Below are 10,275 nucleotides of genomic sequence, written 5' to 3' on the forward strand. Positions count from 1 at the left end.
AGGTGGTGGTCTCAATCACACCGCACTGCGAGAGGATCCTTCCTGAGACAGCCCAAACTTCTGGCCTGTGAGGCACCCCTAGACATAGAGGGCCCCTCAAGATCACCAACAGACTTCTCAGCACTCCATCTGCAGCTTCCACCCAACTAACCCTGCTAGCATGACTCACCCATACTTAAGGGCTGGCTTGACCATGTTGCCAGGCCCACTTCAGAGGGATTGAAACCATTGTCAGGATTTATTGCTGTCTGTGCCACTGTTACAGAGATTCACCCTCTCTTTTGGTCCTGTTTACCATTATCATTGAAAGTGAAAGCAAAATCTTAATGGCACGCCGCCTGCACTGAAAATCGCACCGACACTTGGAATCATGATGTACTCGCAGTTCTCACGTGGGCTGAGATTTCCAGGGTAGTGCAGGGACTTCTTTCCTGCGTTTCATGGGGCACGGCGGCCCCCTTCAAATTAATGGGCTGTCATACCCAAGCAAATGCGGGCCGCAAGGCCCACACAAGTATGAACCTAGCCTAGGGGGGCAGATGGGTGTGTAAAAAACACCCTAGGCATGTATTGGGTCTCTTTGAGTCTCTATTCTGGCCTGCATTGACCAGGCCAACACCTGACATGTTAACTGCTGCAAGAGCACTAGTGTGGTGAGAGAGAGAAAACAACCTAATAGGCTGAAAGCCTGTATAGCCTAAGCTGGGCAAATCCATAGCCAGAGTGCTAAATAATTCTGTTACATTACATTTGGAATAATGAAAAGTATGCTTCCATGTAGTACCAAGTCTGCAACTTGCTGTTGATTCCATGTGTATTAAAAATGTCTTTCATCCTCACTATCCAAGGCATGAGCTCGGATTTAAAATTTTTTGGGAAATCCTGAATTCTACTCAGATTCATCTCGACAACGCATATGGACAGAACTTCAAGGATATTTAATCTCAGACATTTACGCCATCATTTTTTCTGACCACAGCGCCAAATCCAACTCAGCCTGATGCAAATGGGAACAGGAGCTATCTCTAGACCTTACAGAAGAAGACCAGGCGCACATCTACATATGCATTCATAAGGGAACTATCAACATTTCGGCACAGGAGAATGGCTTCAAACTCTTTTCCAGATGGTACAAAACACCTCTCAGATTGAATAAGATCCCTCCAACTATTTCCCACATATATTGGTGATGCTTGCAAGAAGCAGGCTCCCTTTTACACATATAGTGGTCTTGCTCCCTTATCCAAACCTTCTGGAAAGAGGTCCACCGACTCACAACCCAAATAACGATTCTTCCGATTGATTGCTCCCCAGCCCAACTACTTCTACATCACACATCCACCTCAAGATCAGCATATCATAGGTCACTGGCAATGCATTAGGTAAATGTGGCTAAGATGTGCATTCCAGCCTGTTGGCGCTCCCCCTACCCTCTTAAGATAGAGGACTGGATCAAATGTATAAATACGATTGCTGAGATGGAGGAGCTTGTTCATTCAGCCAAGGAGACATCTTCTAAACTTAGAAAAATGTGGTCTTGCTGGCACCAATTTACGACAACAATTGAATATTCTCATCTAATGGTCTGATTAGTTGCAGGAACAATCTGCCTCAAGCCGGAGGAGGAAGATAAAGCCACCCTAGCCCCTTTCCCCTACATCCATGGGGTCTGCCCCTACTTGTGCCTTCTCCTCCCTTTTCTGTTATCCTTTTCTTTCTTTTTTGTTTTAGTTTGTTTCTGTTTTTATTATAGTAGAGTTTCCGTCAGCCAATACACCAGATCTCCCTGGACCCACCATCCCCGTTCTAGTTGCTAGGGGCCCTTTTTGCCGCAACTACACGGGGAAAGAACATTTCCCACACAGCAGGCTGACGATCTTGATAAGAAAGCTTGAGTAGGGAAAGTTGGACTGAGGCCATCCCTACAAGCCACCACATCGAAACACGAGCAAACACACGAAAGTATCCATGTACACTTAGACTATACATTTACAATGTTATACATATGTTAATGTTCTATGCAAAATTCAAACTGGTTTAGGTTTCCACACTAGTATGTTATCTTCTCTAGCTGTACTCTTACTATAGAGCTTTGAGATGCAATATTCTATATGTTATATACTTTAGCTCCACCCGTTTAGTTCTGTATAATTTATACCTTTCAAATAAAGCTCTTTTGAAACTAAAAACATCTCTCATGAAACTGCATCAAGTTAAAGGAATCCTTTGTTTTACCATACTTCCCCTTTTATTATGAAACAACCACCGTTGCAGAGTCTATTTGTACAGTCAAAGAAGCAAAACTGCTTTACTCATATCCTTTTATATGGGTTGTCTATACATTACCAAAAGACAACCGACTCATTGATTAACTGATGCTCATGCAGCGACAAATGAAATAGCTGACATTAACAAAAAAGAAAAAAAACGGTGCCCCTTAATATACAATTCCTTTCCAATCAGCTGCTGCCATCAGTTTTGGGTGCATGCCCAAAATATTTCTGTAGTCTTTATGTTGATGCACTAGCCTAATTGCAAATATGTGAATACAAAGGACCATATACGATACATATGTGAATACATTAACAAATCAGCGAAGAAAAGGACCAAAAAAGGCCCTAGATCGGACTTTAGAGGCGAAATGGACGAGAGTACATATAAAAAGTATATTTTAATAACAACTAGTCATACATAAAGCAGGTATCAAAAGAATTAAAAACACAGACAATTAACACACAGTTGACATGAATGTATGGCGTAACAAAATGTTAACACCATATAGACAGTAGTGAGCCCCTATGCATGAACGTGTTTTGCTTCTTCAGGACACATTTAGAGGTTATTGGAAGGAACAGGTCTCACTATCTTGTCAGCACAAATATCCATGAATGGAGGTTCTCACAATGAACGTCAAAGATCACCGTATAGATAAGGGAACATCATTTTCCAAAAATAGTAACCGTATGATGAGTAGCCCAGAAAAATGGCACTCATGTGTACTATACTCCACGGTATCATTCAAGTTGATAAACGATGAAAAAAGGTGGGGGGGGGTGGTGGTGGGACGCTGAGAGCCTGATCTGGCCACTCCTGCCCCCTCAACAGCCCAGTACTCCAGTGAGTGGGGGGGGGGGGGGTGGCAGAGCATACAGTGGTGACTGACAGTTACCATCTCTCTGCTCATGAAGCCCTGAGAACTGAGTGATTGGCGGTGTTTGATTGCTCGGTTCTCAATCTTAGAGCCGGCAGTGGACAGGCGCAGCATCGCACCGATGCTGCATCCACCTAGGTAAGTATGATTCCACCAAAAAAAATGTAGCACTTACCCCCGAAGGAGCGGCTGGTTTTAATGGGCTTACTGTTACCTTCCCTCGCTCGCTTCTAGTGTCTAGGGGTTCCCGTGGTAGATAGCCCAGAAACTTTAGAGACTGATGACAGATCCACTTAAAGGGATTTTTATTTCCAAAAACGTAGTTAAAGCGGAGGTCCACCCTAAAGTGGACCTTCCGCTCATTGGAATCCTCCCCCCCTCCGGCGCCACAATTGGCACCTTTCAGGGGGGAGGGGGGTGCAGTTACCTGGATAATCCAGGTAACTGCACCCACTTCCGGGATAGCTCTCTGCGGAAAGGGGCGTAGATCTACGCCCCTTTCTGAAAGTCCCCCGCTGCCTGCTGGGAAACACACAGATCTCAGAGGCAGCGGGTCCATCCTTATTGCGCAGCGCGACTTGCGCATGCGCAGTAGGGAACCGGGAAATGAAGCCGAAAGGCTCCACTTCCTGATTCCCATACCCAAGATGGCGGCGGCAGCACCCGAGTGACGATCGAGAGATCGGCTTCGGGTGCCGACATCGCGGGCGTGCTGGGCGGGTAAGTGTCCTTATTTTAAAAGTCAGCAGCTGCAGTATTTGTAGCTGCTGGCTTTTAAAAAAAAAAAAAACGGCGGACTCCCGCTTTAACAACAGTCTCTTGTATAGGCTTAGGAGAAAAGTCCAGGTACTCTTAATGTCAAAGTCAATAATAAAGAACTCTCTTACTTTGAATGAATCCAGAGAATAACCATTCACAGCTGGATGTTCACTCTAGTTGGATAGTCCCTCTCTCACAAGGCCTAGCAGCCAACAGGGTGCTTAAATCAGGAACAAGTCTCTGCCACAGACTTGGTTGTAGAACATGTAGGAATAAGTCTCTGCCACAGACTTCGTTGTAGAACACGAACAAGGAAACTAGAACTTGTAGAACACTCGTGTGGTACCAGTATCTTGCAGCCGGTCTGGCCATACCGCACGAGATAGGATTCACTTAGGTCCTTCAGCTTTACCAGGCTCTTGCTAAGAAACCAACCCTTGCGTGACCTTCTTCTGAAGCGTCCTCCCCTGGATAACTACAAAAGTTGCTGGGCCTCTCCACAACCTGAGATGGCACTGGACCACCTCCGAATTCTTTCCTTAGTTTCCTCACCTCAGGCTAGCCAGCCCGAGGTGTAAAGTCAGGTGGATCCGCATTCCCAGGCCATAGCCTTCCTGGGGGCTGGTCAGAAGGACCAGGACCATGGCGTCAGAACATACTTCTGGACCGGAACTCCGAACCACGTTACATCCGCATCTTAAGTACCTCTCCCAGAAAGCACAGCAAGAGTGACACTCCCACTGGGCTGGCTCCGAAAGAAAGTAACCTTAAAGCACCCAACCAGACTGTGTTTCCAGGCCTGCCAGAAGAGACAACGCCCCCTATGGCCAGGCTGAACACCCTATAGTCCAGTCAGACTGATGCTGAGGTCAAAATTTTGAATAATTATACCCAAACCAAACTGCAGTTTAGGTGTAACATTAAATTTCAAAAACATAGCGCGTGCTGTTCAGGAGCCGGCGCTACACACTCCCCCTGCCAATTTAGACTATGTCCTCATCGTCTGGGAAGGACAGGAAAAAACCCAGAGACAAAAATCTAGCTCTGTCAAAAATAGAGTACCTGAACTTTGGGGTAGGAATGGGGAAAGGGAAGGGACAATAAAACTTTAAACATTATTGGAACATTGTTTAGTAACACAGGATTATCATACACATACAATGCAGCTCAAAACCTATCTACCTAAACCCCCCACTCTCCGGCAGCTTGATAGATGTTCTCCCTGCAGAGAAAAAAGCATGAAACACAATAAACCACTATTCCAGGAAGGCAAGTCCCCATCAGAAACTGATGAGTCCCTCTCTTCCAACTCGACTGTTACTAAACGCTGCAAACATAAAATGTTGGAGCATACCCTTACAGACTAACACCACCTAGTGGTGAAAGCCATACGTGCTAGTCCATCACAAAAACATTTTATTTTCCTGCTTGCTGTGTTCAGCTTGACCCATAGTCTTTCCAGAACCTACTGTCTAGCTATCTTCCCACAGTCTGTGATCTCACGCAAAAGTTCTTCTTTTTTTTTCAGCAACAAAAAAAAAAACATGTCCTCATCAGTAAAATCTGGAATCCGGCAAAGTTACAGACTTTCCCTGTGTGTCTATTGTCATAATGAAATAAACAACGTTGTCCCTCCCTGGCCTGCAGATCACCTTGTCCGCGTACACATGCCTCCCATAGCTCCACTGCTGGAGGCAACCTGTGAATCTCTGGTACAAGCGTCTAAAAAGTAGCCACACTAGTGTCAGTGAACTGAATCCCTATTTAGCCACTGGTTCTATGCAAACACTCTTTCCTAGGAAGTTAATCAGCCCTGAACATAAATAAATTCTTAGTCATAAAAGTGACTGCAGATCTTTAAAGCGGAGGTCCACCCTAAAATGGACCTTCCGCTCATCGGATTCCTCCCCCCCTCCGGCGCCACAATTGGCACCTTTCAGGGGGGAGGGGGTGCAGTTATCTGGATAATCCAGGTAACTGCACCCACTTCCGGGGTAGCTCTCTGCGGAAAGGGGCGTACGTTACGCCCCTTTCCGCAAGCGCCCGCCCCCTTCAGCAAGTGCCCCGCTGCCTGCTGGGAAACACACAGCTCCCAGAGGCAGCGGGGACCGTCCTCATTGCGCAGCGCAGCTCGCGCATGCGCAGTAGGGAACCGGGAAATGAAGCCGAAAGGCTCCATTTCCTGATTCCCATACCCAAGATGGCGGCGGCAGGACCCGACAGACGACCTAGCGATCGGCTTCGGGTGCCGACATCGCGGGCGCGCTGGACAGGTAAGTGTCACTATTTTAAAAGCCAGCAGCTGCAGTATTTGTAGCTGCTGGCTTTAAAAAAAAAAAAAAAACGCGGAGTCCCGGTGGACTCCCGCTTTAAATGATAAAAATCCAACAAAGGTGCTTCCTTTTCGAAAAACAGCAATGATTGTTACTTTTCTCTTCCTATCACTTATTTAAATGTCCTAAAATGAAAGTGCTGTTTTTTTACGACGGTTCAAGACACAGGCTACAATATAACTAAAGAAACCAAAGAATGTGTTCCTGGCTAGAATCAATTGCCAGAATACAGTCAATGCTCTGCTTGTTAATCTTCTCAGTAAAGATATTGGCCTAGTTTCATTAAAGAGTAAGCTCTAACACTCCTTATTCCCCAAAGGGAGAACAACTGAGTGCCTAGATTTAGCATGATTTAATAAATCTAGGCCACTGCACTTGTATGTCTTTGAATAGGAGAAATCCTGTGCACTGGTCACCACTGTACTTTAATGTAAGCCCTTTCAAACCATTGTACTCATGTAATTTGCACTAGAAAGAATATTGACATAGGACACTAGGCACCTGTTCACTTTCTATGCACAATGGCATTATAATGAAAAATGCATGATTTGTCCGTATAAAGAATGTGGTAGAACTGATCAGACCAGTCAGACATTTGTTTAGTGTGACGTCATGGAACTCTTTTACATGGCTGTCAGTGATGCCCCTTACTGTGATGATGCTTTCTTTTCTACAAGTGAAGAATTACATAGCTGTATCTCTGCAGAATAAGAGGAAAACTCCCAGTTTGTTGTAGTGTCATCCCACCATCAAAGCTACTTCTTTCTACAGGCCCCCAAAGTTTTCACAATAGGAATACAGCAGGGGTGCTTAACATGTGGCCCTAGGAGCCCTCTGATGTGGCCCTCAACCTCAAATCAGGAAAGTACACTATTATATCCTGCGGGTTTCATGCTCTTTCTGAAAGAGCAACAAAAGTCCTAAATGCAGGAGTTTTGGAGTACTTTCATAAATTGCTCCACACCTGCAAGATATAATAGAAGTCTATGGCAAAGTGCAGCTAACCTGCAGGAAAGTCACAGCTGCACCCGCATTGTGGGTAAACTGCAGCACATCAGTGTGAAAGCAACCTTATAGGGGGCTCATTTACATTTGCAGTTTGAGAAATGGTAAACTCCATAGTTCAGACCTGTTTCTACTATACACTCCCCAACCACTTGTGTACCGTCAGGGGTTAAAATGGTGACCCTGCCTCATGCTCCTGGGGGCCGGTGCCGCCTCCCTGTCACATTCTGTTTTACCCTTGGACAGGATGGATGGCATACACAGGGACTGATCCTCTCTATTTTCCTCCTGCAACCCCTGAAAGCCGGCTTCTGCTCCTCTCCCTCCCGTTGACATTCAGTGGCTGCAGGAGGAAAATGTTCATTATGCTATTTGAAATAAAACATTCTACATTCTGAACCAATCCATTTCATTGTGGCTCACGGCTGGTTACCACTTAAGTGGCCCTCGCTCTTCAAAAGGTTGAGCACCCCTAAATACAGCAATGGGCAGCATAATGTCATTTCAGCATGTCTCCAATGAAATTAAATAAAAGGCTCATCTTGCCAGAGTCACTGCTGAATCTTGATCTTTGGCAGAGCCAGAAGACCCAGGTTTGCACATGCTAATTAAAGCTGAACTCCAGACAAGTTTAAAAAATATATATTTGGTACCCTTTTCCCACATCCTTTATCAATCCGATCTCTAATAACGAAATTTTCTAAACTGAAGATGCAGCCACATGACCATCAGCAGTCTTATTCTCTTCTTTTGATCCATAGAGAGTGACATGGGTGCTAGCCACCATACTAAATACTGTATCCTATGTTGCATCACAATAGCTTTATTTTGTCGGTACCTCCATAGTCTGATAGGTGAGTTTGTGGACAGACTCAAAGTATAACTGTCATTTATTCTATCTGTGGGCAGATATATAAAGGTGTCCTGCTGGCAGGGAGTAAGCAGGAAAGTTCTTCACTGATTTATTGCTGAATTCACGCAACTTTTCCGGTAGCTCTGCATGATACTGTAACCCCCATAGTAGATGGGGAAGCTGTGAGTCATTCAGCAGTATTATCCCTACACAACACAGCAGATGTAAAGTAATTCCTACCTTGCAATACAGCAGGTTCTTGGACACATGTACAGTCCCTTGAAAAAGTATTCATACCCCTTGCAATTTTCCACATTTTGTCATGTTACAACCAAATACGTAAATTTATTTTATTTGGGATTTTATGTGATAGACCAACACAAAGTGGCACATAACTGTGAGGTGGAAGGAAAATGATAAAAAAAAAAAATTCAAAAGTTTTTACAAATAATTACAAATAAATATGTGAAAAGTGTGGTGTGCATTTGTATTCAGCCCCCCTTTGTAGAACCACCTTTCACTGCAATTACAGCTGCAAGTCTTTTTAGATATGTCTCTACCAGCTTTGCACATCTAGAGAGTGACATTTTTGGGGGTGGTGTGTTGAGTGTGATGTGCATTGTTAGTTTTCCACCACACATAGCATTTTACTTTTAGGCCAAAAAGTTCAATATTGGTCTCATCTGACCAGAGCACGTTCTTCCACATGTTTGCTGTGTCCCCCACATGGCTTCTCACAAACTGCAAATGGAAATTCTTATGGCTTTCTTTCAACAAGGGTATTCTTCTTGTCACTCTTCCAAATTTAAAAAAAAATGTAAGCACATTTTGAGATTCTGCTATTACCTATCAAGATAATAATAGGAGAAAAAAAAAGAAAATTATAGCATTTGAAAGTATTGAGGCAGGCCCTTGCACTAGTACATGCTTTGGTGAATTCGTCCATAAATGTGACCATAAAAAGGGTAGGTAGAGTGTGTATTGGGTTTGGTAAAGTATTAAAGCTGTAATTGCAGTGAAAGGTGGTTCTACAAAGTATTGACTAAGGGGGGCTGAATAGAAATGCACGCCACACTTTTCACATATTTATTTGTAATTATTTGTAAAAACGTTTGAATTTTTTTTATCATTTTTCTTCCACCTCACAATTATGTGCCACTTTGTGTTGGTCTATCACATAAAATCCCAAATAAAATAAATTTACGTATTTGGTTAAAAAACAAAAGAGTAAAACTTGCGCTTGGTAAAAATTAGTTGATATGGAAGAAATCAATTTAAGAAAATAGCAGCTAAGCACAAAAAACCATATACTAGGTCTAAATAACAGGGGTGACGTCAATCTGTGACGAAACGATCGTCGGGTAGATACGTCTACATCTCGTGCTATTTTTATCTGCTTGATTTTATATTTTTGCTAGCAATTTTCTTCGTTCAATTTTATGCGACTCGATCGAGTCATTTGTAGCTTTCAACGTCTATTTGGTTGGAAAATAAAGTTCACGTGTTTTAGACTTTATCACACGATTGGGCGTTTTTTCCTTTTTCATCCATTTGGTGATACGCCAACTTGAAATTTTCGAACTGACCGGAACGGACGACGTTCAAGGAACATCCGAAGGTGTGGGTCATTTTTCACCTTCCTACCCCCAAAGGTGATTCGAATCATCCATTTACACGAGGAGTGTCGGAGGAACGATCGTGTCCGATCCTAATCGTTGGGGAGTTCGTATCTGCGCACACTAATGGTGGCTCTGGTAAGCCTTTACTACTTACTTAAATTGTACAGTGAAAGAATTTACGTGGTCAAGCACCTACACCAGTGACACCTGGGACCAACTTTAAAGTTTCATTCACGTTTCACTTAATGAACTTTTATCTTCACATATATGGGGCCTTGTAAATCACTTCATTTACCCAAGGCATGGGATTTGTTTTGATTTGTTTTTCAATCTTGTTGTTTATTTTTTCACTTAATTACAAGTTTGTGCTTCACAGCAATAAGCTGTAGTTTAAACAACCATTTGTCCTTTTTAAAAGTGTTTTTTTTTGATCTTTTTGGTTCAATAACCCATTTTTATTGCTTCTTTGTTTATTGCACAATATGCACATGTGTATTTTTTATCATTGATGTTTTACTTTTTGGAAACATTATCTTTGAAAGTTTTTTTCCCTGA

Source organism: Lithobates pipiens, unplaced genomic scaffold (genome assembly GCF_037356315.1).
Source record: "Lithobates pipiens isolate NorthernLeopardFrog02 unplaced genomic scaffold, aLitPip1_a1.2 Scaffold_8, whole genome shotgun sequence".
In the NCBI taxonomy this organism is placed as follows: Eukaryota; Metazoa; Chordata; class Amphibia; order Anura; family Ranidae; genus Lithobates; species Lithobates pipiens.